This window comes from Rattus norvegicus, chromosome 19 (assembly GCF_036323735.1).
Source record: "Rattus norvegicus strain BN/NHsdMcwi chromosome 19, GRCr8, whole genome shotgun sequence".
NCBI classification, from domain to species: Eukaryota; Metazoa; Chordata; class Mammalia; order Rodentia; family Muridae; genus Rattus; species Rattus norvegicus.
Genome location: NC_086037.1, coordinates 49,798,510 through 49,807,973, shown reverse-complemented (window position 1 = coordinate 49,807,973; position 9,464 = coordinate 49,798,510). Strand labels below are relative to the sequence as shown.

The 9,464-nt window shown below is 41.4% G+C and overlaps 1 pseudogene; it reads left to right on the top strand.

Moving 5' to 3' along the window:
- The first annotated feature begins 8,177 nt into the window (after positions 1 to 8,177).
- Positions 8,178 to 8,252, top strand: LOC120098734 (small nucleolar RNA U3; annotated as a pseudogene).
- Positions 8,253 to 9,464: the final 1,212 nt, after the last annotated feature.

The following is a 9,464-nucleotide window of genomic DNA, read 5'->3' as shown; positions in this document are numbered from 1 at the left end:
AGGATTAAATTGGAGGTTTTTAAAAATTCAATAATAGTGTGCATTTTGTATTAAATATATACTTCAATAAAAATAGCTGCAGATGAGATTTAGCCTTTAGGCTACAAAACTAATTTTTTTTTCATTTTCTGAATTTTTATTGTTTTCTTTTGCCTGTACATTTTACTATCAGAAATTTTGAATTTCTTTTTTTTTTTTTTAACTTGAGTGTTTCTTATTTACATTTCGAGTGCTATTTCCTTTCCCGGTTTCCAGGCAAACATCCCCCTAATCCCTCCCCTTCCCCTTCTTTATGGGTGTTCCACTCCCCAGCCTCCCCCCATTGCTGCCCTCCCCCCAACAATCACGTTCACTGGGGGTACAGTCTTAGCAGGACAAAGGGCTTCCCCTTCCAATGGTGCTCTTACTAGGATATTCATTGCTACCTATGAGGTCAGAGTCCAGGGTCAGTCCATGTATAGTCTTTAGGTAGTAGCTTAGTCCCTGGAAGATCTGGTTGCTTGGCATTGTTGTTCATAAGGGGTCTCGAGCTCCTTCAAGCTCTTCGAGTTCTTTCTCTGATTCCTTCAACAGGGGTACTATTCTCAGTTCAGTGGTTTGCTGCTGGCATTCGCCTCTGTATTTGCTGTATTCTGCCTGTGTCTCTCAGGAGCGATCTACATCCGGCTCCTGTCGGCCTGCACTTCTTTGCTTCATCCATCTTGTCTAATTGGATGGCTGTATATGTGTGGGCCACATGTGGGGCAGGCTCTGAATGGGTGTTCCTTCTGTGTCTGTTTTAATCTTTGCCTCTCTATTCCCTGCCAAGGGTATTCTTGTTCCCCTTTTAAAGAAGGAGTGAAGCATTCACATTTTGATCATCCATCTTGAGTTTCATTTGTTCTAGGCATCTAGAGTAATTCAAGCATTTGGGCTAATAGCCACTTATCAATGAGTGCATACCATGTGTGTTTTTCTGTGATTGGGTTACCTCACTCAGGATGATATTTTCCAGTTCCAACCATTTGCCTACGAATTTCATAAACTCATTGTTTTTGATAGCTGAGTAATATTCCATTGTGTAGATGTACCACATTTTCTGTATCCATTCCTCTGTTGAAGGGCATCTGGGTTCTTTCCAGCTTCTGGCTATTATAAATAAGGCTGCGATGAACATAGTGGAGCACGTGTCTTTTTTATATGTTGGGGAATCTTTTGGGTATATACCCAGGAGAGTATAGCTGGATCCTCAGGCAGTTCAATGTCCAATTTTCTGAGGAACCTCCAGATTGATTTCCAGAATGGTTGCACCAGTGTGCAATCCCACCAACAATGGAGGAGTGTTCCTCTTTCTCCACATCCTCGCCAGCATCTGCTGTCACCTGAGTTTTTGATCTTAGCCATTCTCACTAGTATGAGCTGAAATCTGAGGGTTGTTTTGATTTGCATTTCCCTTATGACTAAAGATGTTGAACATTTCTTTAGGTGTTTCTCAGCCATTAGGCATTCCTCAGCTGTGAATTCTTTGTTCAGCTCTGAACCCCATTTTTTTTATTAACTTGAGTATTTCTTATATACATTTCAAGTGTTATTCCCTTTCCCGGTTTCCGGGCAAACATCCCCCTCCCCGCTCCCCTTCCTTATGGGTGTCCCCCTCCCAACCCTCCCCCCATTGCCGCCCTCCCCCCATAGTCTAGTTCACTGGGGGTTCAGTCTTAGCAGGACCCAGGGCTTCCCCTTCCACTGGTGCTCTTACTAGGATATTCATTGCTACCTATGGGGTCAGAGTCCAGGGTCAGTCCATGTATAGTATTTAGGTAGTGGCTTAGTCCCTGGAAGGTCTGGTTGCTTGACATTGTTGTACTTTTGGGGTCTCGAGCCCCTTCAAGCTCTTCCAGTTCTGTCTCTGATTCCTTCGACGGGGGACCTATTCTCAGTTCAGTGGTTTGCTGCTGGCATTCGCCTCTGTATTTGCTGTATTCTGGCTGTGTCTCTCAGGAGCGATCTACATCCGGCTCCTGTGGGTCTGCACTTCTTTGCTTCATCCATCTTGTCCAATTGGGTGGCTGTATATGTATGGGCCACCTGTGGGGCAGGCTCTGAATGGGTGTTCCTTCAGTCTCTGTTTTATTTTTTATTTTTTTTTAATGTAGAGAATACTTTATTAGTTTTTGTAATCAAACCCACGTAGATAAGACCTTACATATTTAATACAGTGTGTTACCCCTGTACAAATGGAAAAAACTTAAGTTCAACATTTCTAGACCAATATGGCTGTTAATTTCTGTACAGTGCCAACTCAACACAGTAAACGGGGATACTTTTTTCCAAAGTTGACCGCACAGGTAAAGTTTCAAAAAATTCAAATTATATATCTGTATATATATATATATTTATATTTATATAAAAAGACCAATAATAGCAGTGGGTTATGCATCAACAGCAGCAACAGCTTTTCCAGGTTCTGCAGTCATCTGAACAAAACTGTAGAGACATCCAGCATACTCCATTAAAAAAAAAAAAAGTAAAAAAACAAAACCCGAGAAAACAGCACAGTTCTGTTACTCTTGTGGTACCTGGCACCATTTTCTTTTTTTAAATTAGCTTCTCAATCATCATCTGGAAAGAAAACATTCTGAGCAACATCATTAAAAACAGCTCTGATGAAGCACGGTCACTACTACGTATCATAAAGCAGGTACAAGCTATTTTACATCCACAGAGGTATGATACAGTACTGTCCTACATCTATAATACTAGAGGATACAATTTAAAAGGCATTATTTGAGACTTGATTCTACTTTTCCAGCAGAGGGCCCAAAGGATGGTGTGACACAGCTTTGTAAAGAAACATACTCTAGACAGGATTTCCTTTCACTAGTGGCACAGTTCTAAGGATTCATTCTCTCCATGAATGTCAGCTAAAACCGTTATTAAAAAAATGAAATATCCCTAGAACAAAACCGTATAACCACCGGATTCACATGAAGATGACCTAGTGGAGACAAGCTGGACCTCACCTTACCAACAAGCTATCAAATCTGTTATGTTTAAACAGTGAGACCGCCAAGGAAGGAGATGCCAAGTAGTGCTTCAAAGCTTCGGACCACAATCAAACACAGCATCCTTTTCAACAGAAGCAGAAGCTCATCTGAATATGCTCATGGATGCTGACATCAACATTTAATCATCTCCTCACCCATCCAGGAAGAGCGGGAGATCAGTTACTACTGTACTTTATTGTGTTCAACCAAATCACCATGTTACAAAAATAGCAAGCTGCCATAATAAAAAATAAGGCTCCTCTATCCAGCACCAGATAGCATCATTTTACTTTCAAGCCTAGAAATTGCACACTTGTATATAAACCAATCGAAGATGAGGATTGAGAGTTCATCTTGGTGGATTTTTCCTTTGATGAATATGAAGTGTCCTTCCTTATCTTTTTTGATGACTTTTAATTGAAAATTGATTTTATTTGATATTAGAATGGCTACTCCAGCTTGCTTCTTCTGACCATTTGCTTGGAAAGTTGTTTTCCAGCCTTTCACTCTGAGGTAGTGTCTGTCTTTGTCTCTGAGGTGTGTTTCCTGTAGGCAGCAGAATGCAGGGTCCTCATTGCGTATCCAGTTTGTTAATCTCTGTCTTTTTATTGGGGAGTTGAGGCCATTGATGTTGAGAGATATTAAGGAATAGTGATTATTGCTTCCTGTTATATTCATATTTGGATGTGAGGTTATGTTTGTGTGCTTTCATTCTCTTTGTTTTGTTGCCAAGACAATTAGTTTCTTGCTTCTTCTAGGGTATAGCTTGCCTCCTTATGTTGGGCTTTACCCTTTATTATCCTTTGTAGTGCTGGATTTGTAGAAAGATATTGTGTAAATTTGGTTTTGTCATGGAATATCTTGGTTTCTCCATCAATGTTAATTGAGAGTTTTGCAGGATACAGTAACCTGGGCTGGCATTTGTGTTCTCTTAGGGTCTGTATGACATCTGTCCAGGATCTTCTGGCCTTCATAGTTTCTGGCGAAAAGTCTGGTGTGATTCTGATAGGTCTGCCTTTATATGTTACTTGACCTTTTTCCCTTACTGCTTTTAATATTCTTTCTTTATTTTGTGCGTTTGGTGTTTTGACAATTATGTGACGGGAGGTGTTTCTTTTCTGGTCCAATCTATTTGGAGTTCTGTAGGCTTCTTGTATGTCTATGGGTATCTCTTTTTTTAGGTTAGGGAAGTTTTCTTCTATGATTTTGTTGAATATATTTACTGGTCCTTTGAGCTGGGAGTCTTCACTCTCTTCTATACCTATTATCCTTAGGTTTGATCTTCTCATTGAGTCCTGGATTTTCTGTATGTTTTGGACCAGTAGCTTTTTCTGCTTTACATCATCTTTGACAGTTGAGTCAATGATTTTTATGGAATCTTCTGCTCCCGAGACTCTGTCTTCCATGTCTTGTATTCTGTTGGTGAAGCTTGTATCTAAAGCTCCTTGTCTTTTCTTTTGATTTTCTATGTCCAGGGTTGTTTCCATGTGTTCTTTCTTGATTGCTTCTATTTCCATTTTTAATTCCTTCAACTGTTTGATTGTGTTTTCCTGGAATTCTTTCAGGGATTTTTGCGATTCCTCTCTGTAGGCTTCTACTTGTTCTCTAAGGGAGTTCTTTATGTCTTTCTTGAAGTCCTCCAGCATCATGATCAAATATGATTTTGAAACTAGATCTTGCTTTTCTGGTGTGTTTGGATATTCCGTGTTTGCTTTGGTGGGAGAATTGGGCTCCGATGATGCCATGTAGTCTTGGTTTCTGTTGCTTGGGTTCCTGCGCTTGCCTCTTGCCATCAGATTATCTCTAGTGTTACTTTGTTCTGCTATTTCTGACCGTGGCTAGACTGTCCTATAAGCCTGTGTGTCAGGAGTGCTGTAGACCTGTTTTCCTCTTTTTCAGTCAGTTATGGGGACAGAGTGCTCTGCTTTCGGGCGTGTAGTTTTTCCTCTCTACAGGTCTTCAGCTGTTCCTGTGGGCCTGTGTCTTGAGTTCACCAGGCAGGTTTCTTGCAGGGGAAAAGTTGGTCCTACCTGTGGTTCCAAGGCTCAAGTTTGCTCGTGGGGTACTGCCTAAGTCCTCTCCGCGGCGGCAGCAACCGGGAAGATCTGCGCCGCTCTTTCCGGGAGCCTCTGTGCACCAGGGTTCCAGATGGCCTTTGGTGTTTTCCTCTGGCGTCTGGATGTGCACAGAGTGCAGTCTCTTCTGGTTTCCCAGGCGTGTCCGCCTCTCTGAAGGTTTAGCTCTCCCTCCCACGGGATTTGGGTGCAGAGAACTGTTTATCCGGTCTGTTTCCTTCAGGTTCCGGCGGTGTCTCAGGCAGGGTCCTGCCGCTCCTGGGCCCTCCCCCTCGGGAGCCCAAAGGCCTCATACAGTTTCCTCTTGGGCCAGGGATGTGGGCAGGGGTGAGCAGTGTTGGTGGTCTCTTCCACTCTGCAGCCTCAGGAGTGCCCACCTGACCAGGCGGTTGGGTCTCTCTCTCACGGGGTCTGGGAGCAGAGAGCTGCTGCGGGCCGGGATCCGCGGGTGTGGGACTTCCGGTAAACACAGAACGTGCCCGGTCCTACAGGAATTCTGCTTCCGTGTGTCCCAAGCTCACCAGGCAGCTTTCTTGCAGCAGAAAAGTTGGTCTTACCTGTGGTCCCGAGGCTCAAGTTCGCTCGTGGGGTGCTGCCCACGGGCTCTCTGCAGCGGCAGCAACCAGGAAGACCTGTGCCGCCGTTTCCGGGAGCTTCAGTGCACCACGGTTCCAGATGGTCTTTGGCTTTTTCCTCTGGCGTCCGAGATGTGTGTGCAGAGAGCAGTCTCTTCTAGTTTCCCAGGCTTGTCTGCCTCTCTGAAGGTTTAGCTCTCCCTCCCACGGGATTTGGGTGCAGAGAACTGTTTATCCGGTCTGTTTCCTTCAGGTTCCTGGCGGTGTCTCAGGCAGGGGTCCTGCCGCTCCTGGGCCCTCCCCCACGGGAGCCCAGAGGCCTTATACAGTTTCCTCTTGGGCCAGGGATGTGGGCAGGGGTGAGCAGTGTTGGTGGTCTCTTCAGCTCTGCAGCCTCAGGAGTGCCCACCTGACCAGGCGGTTGGGTCTCTCTCTCCTACAAAACTAATTTTATTTTATTTTATTTTTTTTGGTTCTTTTTTTTGGAGCTGGGGACCGAACCCAGGGCCTTGCGCTTCCTAGGTAAGCGCTCTACCACTGAGCTAAATCCCCAGCCCCCAAAACTAATTTTATTCATGTGATAGCAAAGATCTGAATATGTCACTCCCACTTAACAGAGCCTCAGTTATTATAACTATAAAATAGAATATGGTGATTTTAGTAATCAATTTTTTTGACACACAATTTTTGGATTTTAAAATTTAATTTTGTGAATTTGGGGTTATTTGATTCTTTGTATTTCATACCATACAAGAGTAAAATATTTCACCTGAAGGGAAAAATTCCTAAACACACTAGAAACCTCACAGCTTCAGACTGAAGAGGTTTCACAGACTCCATGTCAATGGGTAATAATAAACTTTCTTTTTCTTGTATGTTTAATATTTTCCAAGACAGTAGGATTATTTCTTGATACAACGGTAGATTAATGAATCCAGCCCAAGAAGGTTGGAAGCCCATAAAAATATCAACATGTTACTAGCTATCGTATTAAATCTATCATCTTCCTATCATGGATGCTAGGAAGATGGCTCAGTGGGTAAGAGCACTTGCTGCTCTTCTAGAAGGCCCAAGTTTGATTCCTTCCACCTACACGATAGCTTATAACCAGCTCTAAGTGCATTCAATGTCCCCCTTTGGCCTCCAAGTATCAGGCACGAATGTGATGCACAAACATATGTGTGGAAAAAACATTAATACGCATTAAATAAAACTAGTTTTGTCAAAAATTACAATTTTTACCTTTACCCGATATCAGTCACTCAGTGGTGCAGGTACCTAAGGATTACTCACTGAGATATGCACCCCAAATGCACTTTAAATTAGTGTATATGGCTAGAGAATCTGGAAGAGCATATTGAACATGCCACTTATATTTATCCAAAATTAATTCCCACTCATGTCAAATATGCTGAATAGAATGAAGTCTTCGCTGAGTCTGCTTGTCATGCAGACTCACATGCTGTGAAAGAAGAAAGTTTGGGAACTCACAAATAGTTCGCACTGGTTTCTGGGACCTCTTTTTATTTTTTATTTTGGTTTCAGTGAGACCTGTTTTTGTGTCTGGTAAATAGATCTTTATAATATAATCCCCAAATAACTTAAAGATAATAATTCAAGCCCAAGTAACTCACCACTGATGAGTAAACTGATGCTTCTAGATTCCATCTAAGTTGTGGTTGCAACGTATGTAAAAACTAAAACCGTACTCAGATCTGACAAGCAGTGTAGTCCCTAAATTAAAAATGACCACTGATGGGCCGGAGATATGGCTCAGCAGGTAAGAACTTTGCAACAGTGAGAGTGCAAGCTGAGTTTTCAGAATCTATTAGAAAGTCTGGCATGGCCAGGGACCAGCCTTCACCCCACAGATGTGCAAGACAGATAAAAGAGGATCACTTGGCTTTACTGAATGTCAGTCCAGTTTCAGGTTCAGTGAGAGATCCTGTCTCATAGCAATAAGACAGAAAACAATAGCCAGGACACCTGATGTCTTCTTCCTCTAGCTTTTGTGTATATGTGCATCTCATACATCCTTATACTTTTGTCTGCCCACACATGCACACAGATAAATACATACATATATGATTATAAATGCTATGTAAAACATAAATTTACATGTAGTACAGTTAAAATGTAACCTTCTTCTGGGGGATGCATTTTCTGGTCTTTTATAGAGTCATACCATGAAAGTATCAAATAGCAAGACATTTGAAAAGGAAATGTTTCTATATTTTTAAGTGGTTTTCCCTTGTGATGTTAAACAGTTTTAGGTGATTCTTGTATTATAGTCCTTCACACACTATGTTGACTAGCCAACTGAGTTTTTTTTTTATGCACTCTAAATCACTTATTTCTTTACTATTTCTATTTGAAAAGCATATTGTAGGAAGAACAGATTATCCTGCAAAAATAAATAGGTCTTCAGTCCCAATAATAAGCAAATGATTTTTGGAAGGTCAATGCTTCACAGTTAAAATATCACGTGTTACAAACCACCCCAAAAGACTATACTTTCAGGGATCATTTCTATAGTTCGTTACTAGAGAAGTTTCTCTGACTGTGTAGAGCACAAACCACCCCAAAACTCACAGAACTCTAACCCACAGAAATCCTTCTGCCTCTGCTCTTCAGATGCTGAGATTAAAGGTTTATGCTAACACACCTCATATAGAAAGTGCACATTCTAATAACCCTTACTCTTGATTTGGAGACAGCATATTAAGATAATCTGGTTAGATAAGTGTTTGCTTCCTTTATATCTGCTCAAAAAACTCTTTCTTTTTAACTTGATAATTATCCACCACTCTGTTTAGAGTAAGGTCCCAATATTTGTCAGCAGTTCCGTAGTCAAGGTTAAGTCTCCATCTCTTGGACAAAATGAAACAGGGCTCCTATTTTGCCAGTGTCATCACCAACATTTATTTTCACCCACAAATGGCTATGTCATGACTCGAAACACTAATACTGAGCTCATTTTGAACTCCTTGTTGCTGATTTCCCCCTATTCTTTCCTCAGATCATTTCCCAGATAAAATTCTTTTCCAACAGAAATCACTAAAAACTCCTCCCACTTCTTACCTAAAGATAGAAGAAAGTTTATCATGGTCCTTTGATCTTAAGAACATTGGGTCTCACCCTACCTTCACTGAGCGAATCATAGTCAATTTTGAAGCAATTCTGATAATTCTACTTCTTTTACCTAGTGATTAGTCTGCTAAGTATTAGTTTCAACTGCTGCTCTAACAAGTTATCCAAAGTTTAAAGTTCAGCACAGATGTACTCTTCTATAGTTCCATTGGCCAGAATTTAGGAGTTGTTCCATTGGTTTTTCTGCTCTAAGTTTAATAAAGATAAAACAAGATGCTGGCCTGAGACATTTTTATCAAGATTCTCTGAGAAGGTTCTGCTTTTACATGTATTCAGGTTGATGGCAAGATAAAACAGTTGTCATTGTCAAACTCTGTCCCTTTCCCCTCTTGGTTATTGATGTGGCTCCCAGGTCACTAGAGACTTCTTTTGCAAGGAGCCTTTCATCTCTCCAACAGAGTGTTGAGTTCTCCATGGCTAGAGTCATTCTAATTACTTTTCATCCCTCTTGTTTCAGCTAGAGTAAATGCTTGCTTTTAATACTTTAATCCTTGAACACATCTATGATATATTATAAATAAGGGTGATTTAAGTATATTGTGTTCACAGATTATAGGAATTAGAATATGGATGGCCAACTGGCCTGCTATTTTGTCTCTTACAGTATGCAGTATTGGTGTATTATTGTTGGTGTTGTGATA